At 30.0% G+C, this 10,146-nt stretch overlaps 1 pseudogene; it reads right to left on the minus strand.

Annotated features, from left to right (window-relative positions):
• Window positions 1-922: 922 nt before the first annotated feature.
• Window positions 923-3,218, minus strand: LOC108819148 (uncharacterized; annotated as a pseudogene).
• Window positions 3,219-10,146: the final 6,928 nt, after the last annotated feature.

A 10,146-nucleotide genomic window follows, 5' to 3' on the forward strand; every position in this document is an offset into this window, starting at 1 on the left:
TTTGAAAAACCAAACTTTATATAATAAGATTTATTGTACTTGTAGGATTTTATAATTCGTTATTTTTTAATATTTTCTTTTCTTAAAACTTTTATATGTATCTTTATAATTCTCTTTCCTTAATATCTTTAAAAAATATTTTTAAAAAAAATAAAAAAGTACTTTCAAATAGCACTTCACAATTTTTTGTTCAGAATGAAAAGAAAAATTACAATAAAATTTTAACAATATATAATTGTAAAATATTATGTAATGGTAATTTTTCTTTTCTAAAATCCTCTAGAAAATAGTAATTTTCCTTTTATAAAATTATAAAGAGAACCTTAAAATACTGATTTGTAATGAAAATTTTCTTTTAAAAAAATTCTTTTAAATTATAAACAAAATCATTTTTTGACACATGTCATAATCTTAAATATTTATCGACACATGTCGAGATCATGTTAATTAGTAACTTTGAAGAACCAATATATAATAAGATAGATTAGTATTTTTTACTTTTCGTTTGATGTTAATGTTATTCTTTTCTTTCTTGTTAACATATATTATCTTTATTTTTCTTTTTAATATATATATATAAATTTGAAAATCCCTTTTTGTATGTATTTCCAAATTAATTGTAACATTATTGTAACTGATAACATTATTAAAAATATATAATCTTAAAATTTTAGCATTTGAATAACAATACTATCATTGTTGTTTTGACAGCTTAAAGTTGATTATTTTTTTATTATTAACAGTCTATAATATTTATTAATAAACTATTTATTTTTGTTATATTAATTTAATATTAATATCAATTATGTGCCCCACATATAATTGGTCTGGTTCTGCCACTGCCCACTAGTCCTTTCCTTTTCCTCTTGGCTAGGGACACCACCACAATTGTACACAATTAATATGCTAATTTAGCCCTAAATATTACAATTCGTTGCTTCACACATTCCACAAAAACTTACAAATCCAATCGTTCCAAAGTTGGATTTCTTTTTTAAGGCTCAGAAACTTTGTAGATTACTACAAAGCAAGGAAGTATAGCTTTGGGATTAAACACAACCAAGTCTTCGAGGTTTGTGTAGACCCCAGGGGGCCCCGCAACAGAATCATACGAGCCAGAACCATTTTCTTCTTCCGGGGCATCGCTCTGCACGCGCCTCACTCTTCCGGCAATCACACGACAAACGAGCATCGCTCTCCTCTGGTCAAAGCACCTCGATGCATCGTGTGCTCTTCCGCTGCTCGCCGTGGTCCTTACTCCCTTTATCTCATTGGCCCCACCGCCTAAACGCATCGTTTTGGCGTGGAAGCCGTGGCGGATAATGGTGCAGACACGGCAGCCAGGAAAGTTGGAGCATAGAGAGGTCGAACCGCGGGAGCCGAGGGAGCAAGAAACGGTGGTGCAGTGGAAACGGAGGAGCTCATTGCCGTCAGCGGCTGAACGAGCCTCTTTTCTGGTAGAGGCATGTGCATGGGATTTGACTGCGTCGCGACAATCCTCAAACCGTTGGATCGTTCGCTGAGTGTTGTGGACTTTTAATATCCGTTCGATCTTGTAGATGGGACTGTCCTTACGTAACCAGCTAGATTTGAAGATGATGTCCACTATGTTTCGTCCTGAATCGTCTGGCCCCAACTCCGACACTATTGTCAAAGTTTAACAACATTACAAAAAGATTTTTTTACATATTGTTTTGTCGATATATGGATGGATATATCCTTAAATCTATCACAAGTGGAATGAACCTATTGTACCAAAAAGAAGTGGAAGGAAAGCAGGATGATTTACTAAACGTTTTCATGCTAAAATTCTAAAAGCCTAGTCATATTTTCAATCTGGTTTGCTTTATTCTAACTTTGTTCAGCTATTCACCTCTAGGATCTTAAGATCTGCTTGGTTTCCAAATTCTAAAAGATACTTTTTTTTCTAAAAGATATTTGATTTTTTTAAAACATGAAAACATGTCTTAAGTAATGATGTTGTTTGTCGCCTAATATGTGACTGAGACATAAATTGTTCTAATCGTACTACAATGTAAATATTTATATAGTATACACACATGTTAATGTACATATATATCTAAAACAACGACATGACGAGTAATGATGTTGTTTGTCGCCTAATATGTGACTGAGACGTATATAGTATATACACATGTTAATGTAGAAAACAAACATAGATGGTACCAGATATAAGTTTTAATAAAATATAAGTTTTCTTTTGGGATTTCGACTGTTAAAACTCCAATCAACGGCACCAGATATAAGTTTTAATAAAATATCTATATACAAAAAGACAAGCTAGAGGGAAAAATATACCGGCATGACGAACTGCCTGATGATGCTCTAGAGTTTCAAGCTTGGGGAAACTCTCTCCACATTGCGGACATGCACATATTCTTGGTGATACTGGATACCTACGTCAAAAATTGTATATGTAACCAATCATTAATTAATTAATCTCTCTCTATTAAACCTTTTGTAATTATGATATGCAATTATTTAAGAAACCAGCATCTTAATATTCACAAATGACGTGCAAGAACATTTCACCTGCTTGGATCAACAATCATGTGGCATTCATAGCAGCCAGAGAGTTTTCCGAAATGCATGGCTTTGGAAGAGGAATATGACGTGTAAGCTCCACAGCCGTTGGATCTAACCGTTGAAGAAAATCCACGGGTGACAGGTTTTCGGGTCAAGAGTCCGGCATCCTGACCCAGGTTGCCACTCTCCGGCGAGTGATCAGAGCGATGAATCACGCGGGCGTTACCGTAAATAACATCACTAAACTTACATAGAGAAGAGCCACAAGATGATGACGTAATCATTGATGGTTCGTGCACTCGTGGTCCTTCTATTTGTTTGCAACTCAAAAGGTTCTTTATCTGGCTCCATGACGACGATGATGACTGTACCGTCTTTTGCTGCAGACTTTGCGTTTGTGTATGAGGAAGAGGCGTTTGCTTCTTTCTATTCTTCTTCTTCTTTGGGTCTGAAGAAGATAACGAGTTTGCGACTGAGTTTGGTTTGGTATGAAAGGAACAGGAGCCATGAAAGAGGCAATATCGAAAGAGAGTAAAATTAGATTACACCGTCGATAATATATAGTAATAATAACGAGTTTACGATACAAGTGGAGAGAGAAAGAGAGGTAGAGAGAAAGTCTTTGTTGTTTTGCCAATGTGTTTTTGTTGGAAAGTATCCGAGAAGACAGAGTGATCCCGTGGGAACAAACTCATGATATATATATATATATCCATACATACACATAATTTGGTTATTTACACTAACTCTATTTAATATTCATAGGTGCATAATATTTCGTAGTTCTACTAGCATCCAACCATACAAAACATAGACACAGATCCAGATTTTGATTTTGGCATAGTGGCAAATGGCAATATACCCTTCGTCATAATAAAACAAATTAGTTTATTTTTATTGGAGTAGCTAGGTGACATCCACTACAAAAACATATATGATTCTTTTTTTTTGAAACCTAACATATATGATTCTTGATTATATAAAATGCGATTCATTAGCATTATCAATGTCGTCGTGGAGACTGGAGTTGGCCACCGCTCTCTTTGTTTTTCTCTTTTTCCATGTTTTAGGACTAATGCTGAGATAAAAAAATACTTTAAAATAACATCGTTAATAGTATTAGCCTATTAGTTCATAATATGATTATTTTAGAAAATTATGAAATAACGTAAAAATAGGTTGGTAAAACTGCAAAATTTAGGAGTATAACTTAAAAATGCAACAAAAAGATTGTCATTTCTAAATATATAATTTTAAATAAAAAGAATGTGAAATCGTAAATTTATAAAACATTGTAAATAAATAAATAAAAGAACTATACAAGTTAATAATTTTGATATTTTATTTGAAATTTACAAGAATTTATAAATTATTTATAAATATTCATAATTTATTTGTAAAGATTCATGAATAAAACTGATATTTATTTAGACTACAGAGTGTATGTATGGTTCTAGGTTCACTTGCATTTGATAAACCTAACGGATTCATTAATAAATAAAAATTTCCCCAAGTTTGAATGCTATATTTATGAACGATTTGCCATTTGCAAACTAAACTACAGTTACTTTTAAAAGTCAATAGAATATGTATACAGTATTCGATAAACCAGCTTAATTTAATAGTATATTTTTTATATAACAGATGGTTAACATCTTTAGCAGAAACAAAGATTAAGAATTTATTGTTAGCTGTTATAATGTACATAATAAGTTCTCATATCCAGTTGAAAAAAAAAGGTTCTCATATCCAACCCCATGACCTCATGTAACTGTATATAGAAACTAAGAAAATAATACTAATATATAAATGACTGACTAATTTAGTCACTGCCAATTAGTTCTGAACTAGAAGTCATAAAACTAGCCTGTTAAAACCGAACCGTACTAAACTGAACCAAACTAAAATAGACAATATGGTTTAGTTTTAGTATACTATACAAACTGAATGGATATCATTTTATAAAAACCGTAGGATTTAGATATGATTTGGTTTATAACCGATTAAACCAAATAAACTGAACAAAACTGATCAAAAGTAAAAACATATATATATATATATATATTATAACGATGTATGAAAATCTGTTTGTTATAAAAGTTAATTTTTTTGCTAATAACTATTACAATATTTTTGACATTAATAAAAAGCTCTAATTTATAAAACACTCGAACTATAATTAATTAACAATTCATCATAATTGAGGCTTCTTATTTTCTTAGTTTTCGTTTTTTATTGTTTTATTTTAGCATTGACTAAATGAAAGTAAATATTATAACTTTGAAGGATAATAATTAGTGGAAATTCTTCAAAACTTTTTTTCTTATTTATAAACTAATAGAGTTTTGTAATCAATCAAAGAAACATGATTTTATGATTTTGATGAACACTAAATAAGGAAGAATAGAAAAAAAAATATTTTGGTCTTCAGTTTTTTTTCCCCTCAAAATTCAGAGTTTTATTTTAATTATAGATTTTATTATTTTATTAGATGGTAGAGCATTTTTTCTTTTATGTAAACATATAATATTTTTTAATTAATGACCGCGTTGACAACATGACTCTAAAATTCCTATAATATGATCCCAAAAAAATAATTATGTTTTTGGTATAAAATCGAATAAACCGAAAACCGACGGTATATAAACTAAACCAAAGTAAATATGAATTTAGAATGGTAATTGCATTTTACTAACCAAAATACCGAAACTGAGAAAATCGAACCGATATCCGGATAGAACACCCCTAAAACATAACAAAATTTAAACTCGATGGAGAAAAACTATTAAACAGAATTATCAACAATTAATAATAGAATGGAAAATTGATGCCTAAAACTTGTTGGTACTGTTTGTATGCCAAGTGGAGATGCTTCGGAGAAGGTGCGATAGAAGCTAAAATTCAAGTAGCAGAAGCCAACATATCGGCAGATAAACATCGAGATTATAAAGTCGCACAGTGTGACCCCTCGTGATATTGCCGTAAAACATGGCCTCTTCTCACATGTCCTTACCTTTATTCATTTGTCATCTACTCTCTCCCCGTAGATCCCTTTTCGTGTACATACATATATTTATAATTATGTAATATATTATATATTATAATTTATACAAATATTTTTTTGATCAACATATATATATTATACAAATATTAAATATACACACTAATGTACATGCATTTACAACATGTGCCCACTTCATTCCAATTTCAGGGAAGAAAAAAGATTTACGTACAAATATTTTCTAAGTTCTAGATGACAAAAGAAAAATAATTATTTTTGGGTTCACCCCTAAGGGTGAATCTTTAGATTCACCAACCAATAGGAATCAAGTATTTCATAATTAATATTTTTTTAAAAGAAAACAAAATATTATCAAATTATATTATGTTTTAAAAATAAATAAAATAAAAACGAATAAAAAATAGTAGTTACAAAAAATAATTTAAAAAAAAATATTATTAACATCGTAAAAAAAAACACTAAACCCTAAACTCTAAATCCTAAACTCTAAACCCTTGGATATACCTTAAACCCTTGGATATACCCTAAATCCTTGGGTATACGCTAAACCATTAGATAATTTTAAACTCTAAACTCTAAACTCTAGTATATGCAAAAAAAAAATATTTAATATCGTCATTGAAATACTAAACCCTAAACTATAAATCCTAAATTCTTGGGTAAACCATAAACACTTGGATAATCCTAAATTTTAAATCGAAAACACTAAATCTTAAAAATACTAAACCCTTAATCATAATCTCTAAACTCTTTTTAGGATTAACGATTTAGTATTTTTTAAGATTTAATGTTTAATATTTTTAATTTAGAGTTTAGTATTTATCCAAATGTTTAGGATTTAACACTTAGGGTTTAGTGTTTTAATGACAGCGTTAAAAAATTTTAAATTTTTTTTTGCATATATTACTATTTTTATTTATTTTTAACATTTTTATTTAAAAATATAATATAACTCGATAATATTTTGTTTCCTTTTTTAAAAGATATCAATTGTAAAATGACTGATTCCTATTGGTTAGATGAACCTAGAAGTTTACTCTATGAGTGAACTCAAGAATAAGTGAAAGAAAAAATTTCTAATAACGACTATTTAGGGTAAGAACTAATTATTAAATAAATTTCTGTCTACTTTTGATCACTCAATGCGACGTGGTCAAATTATGCAGATTTCTAATAGAAACACATGTTTATGATCTAATCTAAGTAGGGGTTATTGGTTCTAGTATTTTAGTGGATTTAAAAAAAAAATTGGATTTACAAATCATTGACAAATCCCTTGATTTCAAAATCAACAAACATATTTCAAAATCAATGATGTAAATTTCAAAATCAAAATAAGTGGATTTTTATAAATGAATGAAATGAATTTGTAACTAATTCATCACCTCCATGCGATATGTACTCCATGCGATATGTATATATATTGCTTTTTTTTGTAAACTATATATATATATTGCTTTCTTCTGAAGTTTTTGATGTACAATAAATTCTAGCTCCTTATGTAATAATGTATACATTTGACAAAAATCTTAAAACCTATCAAAACAAACACGAACACATAGCTAAGTTTGAAAAAAAAAATATAGACGAAGTTTCTTGAATCAAATTATAATAAGGAACACGAACAGTATGTGCCTAAAATAGTGAGAAAACACTATGAAGGTGTTTGAGGCACATAGACGGGACTATATGTGCACATAGAATGGTAAGCAATTCGAAAAGAAAAAAGAAAACGATTATGCAAATCCAATGGTTTAACTCAATATTTGATCATTTGTATTTTACTCTTTAAAATATTCTCAAATCCACTCAACTCAAAATTAAAATTAAATTCTCAAACAAATCATTGATATTGAATAACACTTGATTTTAAAATCTATTTTAAAATCATGAAACCAATAACACTAGATTTGAAATTAGATTTTAAAATAATAGAACCAATAACACTTGATTTGGATTGGATTTTCAAATCTATTAAAATACATAAACCAATAACACCCTCTAAGTGAAGATTTTCCGTAGAGTATAATTTTACGGAGAAGCTCCATTTATTGTAGATTTTAATTAATTTAAGTTGAAAATGACAAGATTTAAGGATGATTCACTTTTGCAAAGTTTTTTTTTTGTTAAAATCCGATGTTCTTTGAATCTGTTTGCAATTGGAAGTTCGGATTGATGATTGACGATCCCTTGTTGAATCAATTGATCTCACGTTCTCTTGCTTGTCTGTAGCTCAATTTGGATGATTAGGAAGGATGGATGATTAATATATACATATGATATAATGTAAGAATATTTTATATTCTATGCGACGGAATGTGTCTATTAATTCAATTTATAGATAAAGTTCATATTAAGATTTTTGATTCTAATATAAAAGACGGTACCGTGATGGATTGGTTTCGATAAATGAATTAAAATTCGGGTGAATTAATAATCCTCTATTTAGTATTATTGTCTTTCTCTATTGTTTATTTATATGGGTATATAGCATTTGTAGTTAGTAAATATTTAGTTAATATTTACTACATAAAGAAAATGATATATATACACATGTAAATGGTCGTTGCATAATAAAAGGGTGTCATGGAAAATGGTTATGGTAATTATCGTGAACCATCAAAACTATTGTCAATATAACTATTACCAAATGTATATAAACTGCATGCTCCCCTTTTGTAAGAATTATCGTGACAAAACAATATCAATGAGAGAAAGACAAATTTGATTCCTCTCCATAAAGGAATTTTGAAGGTGGAAGATTAAGGATAGAGAAAATCAATTGGTACATTGATTTCAATTCGTCTTCATTTAACAAAGATTAAAGGTTTTTTTTTCTCAGACGGTTGTTATATTATTCAAACTTGAGGTGGTTTGGGAAAGCAGATCGGAACAGAACAACCAATGTAGTACAGACTCCTATAAAAAGATCTCGCTATCTTAGTTAGTGAATCAGAAAATATATTTTCAATGCGAGGAATAAAAACAATAGAGAACTCTGCGAATCTACTCTTCAACTTCATTAGTTCCTTCAGCTCAGTAGAAAAGTTCGGCCATACTCCAAGGTCTTGGATCATCGAGATTAGATCTTTGCAGTATGTCCCCAACAATTGACATGATGAGTATTGTAGCATGCATCCAATTGTCCATGATAGTGCCTCTAATTCCGTGTGTAAAAGTGATATCCTCCTATCTTGATTTCTTGCTCCCATTAACTGATTTCCACCATCTGGATTTCTCCATGTCCATCCATAACCACTAAAAATACGTCATGTTTCCGAGATCCATCAATCAAACATATTTCTGAATTGTTCTGCTGAATTGTAGGCTGTGTTAATCCTGGTCCTTCTTGTTTTTGGTCTGCTACATACCAAGCGTAGCATTCAGATTCAGCATGTCGGACAATTTCTAAAAAGTCCGTGTCTACTCTTCTGAATTAAAGATTAGTCCTTATATCTTCTATAAAAATATATTATGGTTAAATTAATCTAAATCTACAATATATTCTTGGGTAGAATTTCATTATAGAATCATAAAAATTAATCTTACATTTGGTATCAGAACCATTTTAGATTTAGTTAACTCACCCGTTAGGCATTTGACAATGTTAAAAACATTCTCGGTTTAGTTCTCATGTGCTTGTGAACATATATGGTTTCATCCATTTTAATGAGTGTTCATGAGATTATTATAATCCATCGTAATTAAACGTATGACACTTAAACGTATGGTACTTGTTAAAGTGTGCGTTCATGATCAAACATATAAGTACGGCATCGTAAACGAACCGTAATGATACGACACACTCAATCGATCTATGAATGATTTTGTTTATTATTTTAATTATAGAATCTTGCAATGCCGTATAAAGAGCTTTATATGTCAGCCACTAAGTTAAATGGGTTGTTGTTGATCAAGTTACGAAATGGAGTAGTCATTCACGTAATGGATTTTGCAAGAATACATATTAATAAATCCATTAAAATCACAATGGTCATGTCATAATGGTTTTTGTCTAAAAGGTTTGACTTGAAACCTGGGGTTTACGGTAACAAACATAAAGGGCACATGAATGAATAAGTGTTCTTCTGGAGTTTTGTTAATATGTGCTTTTTACCGTCATGCATGAAAGTTTCCTTATGACGGTTATTACTGTTATATTGTGAAAAGTCACTATTAGGGGTTGTGACTGTAAGAATTTTCACACTAATTATAAAAGAAATATTGGCCCGTTTAATTGATTAGTGTGACTGTAAGAATTTTCACACTAATTAGAAAGGAAATATCGGCCTGTTTAATTGATTAGTGCATGTTGCACATGTTGCATGAATATGTGCTTGCATGTTTTGAAAAGAATTAGTCACTGGCATGATAACTTAATTAATATGTACAAGCATGCGTGGATTAACAAGAGATTATTGAAATTCGTAAATGTGAAGCGCTTGTTACATTTAAGTGATTGAAATTTAATTTTGTCTAACTGGTGACCGTCTCAGAAATAGTATGAACAAAAAGGAAAAAAATTGATGGGAATAAAATTATGGGAATGACGAGGAACGGTTATTCCATATCAAATT

Source organism: Raphanus sativus, chromosome 8, assembly GCF_000801105.2.
Source record: "Raphanus sativus cultivar WK10039 chromosome 8, ASM80110v3, whole genome shotgun sequence".
In the NCBI taxonomy this organism is placed as follows: Eukaryota; Viridiplantae; Streptophyta; class Magnoliopsida; order Brassicales; family Brassicaceae; genus Raphanus; species Raphanus sativus.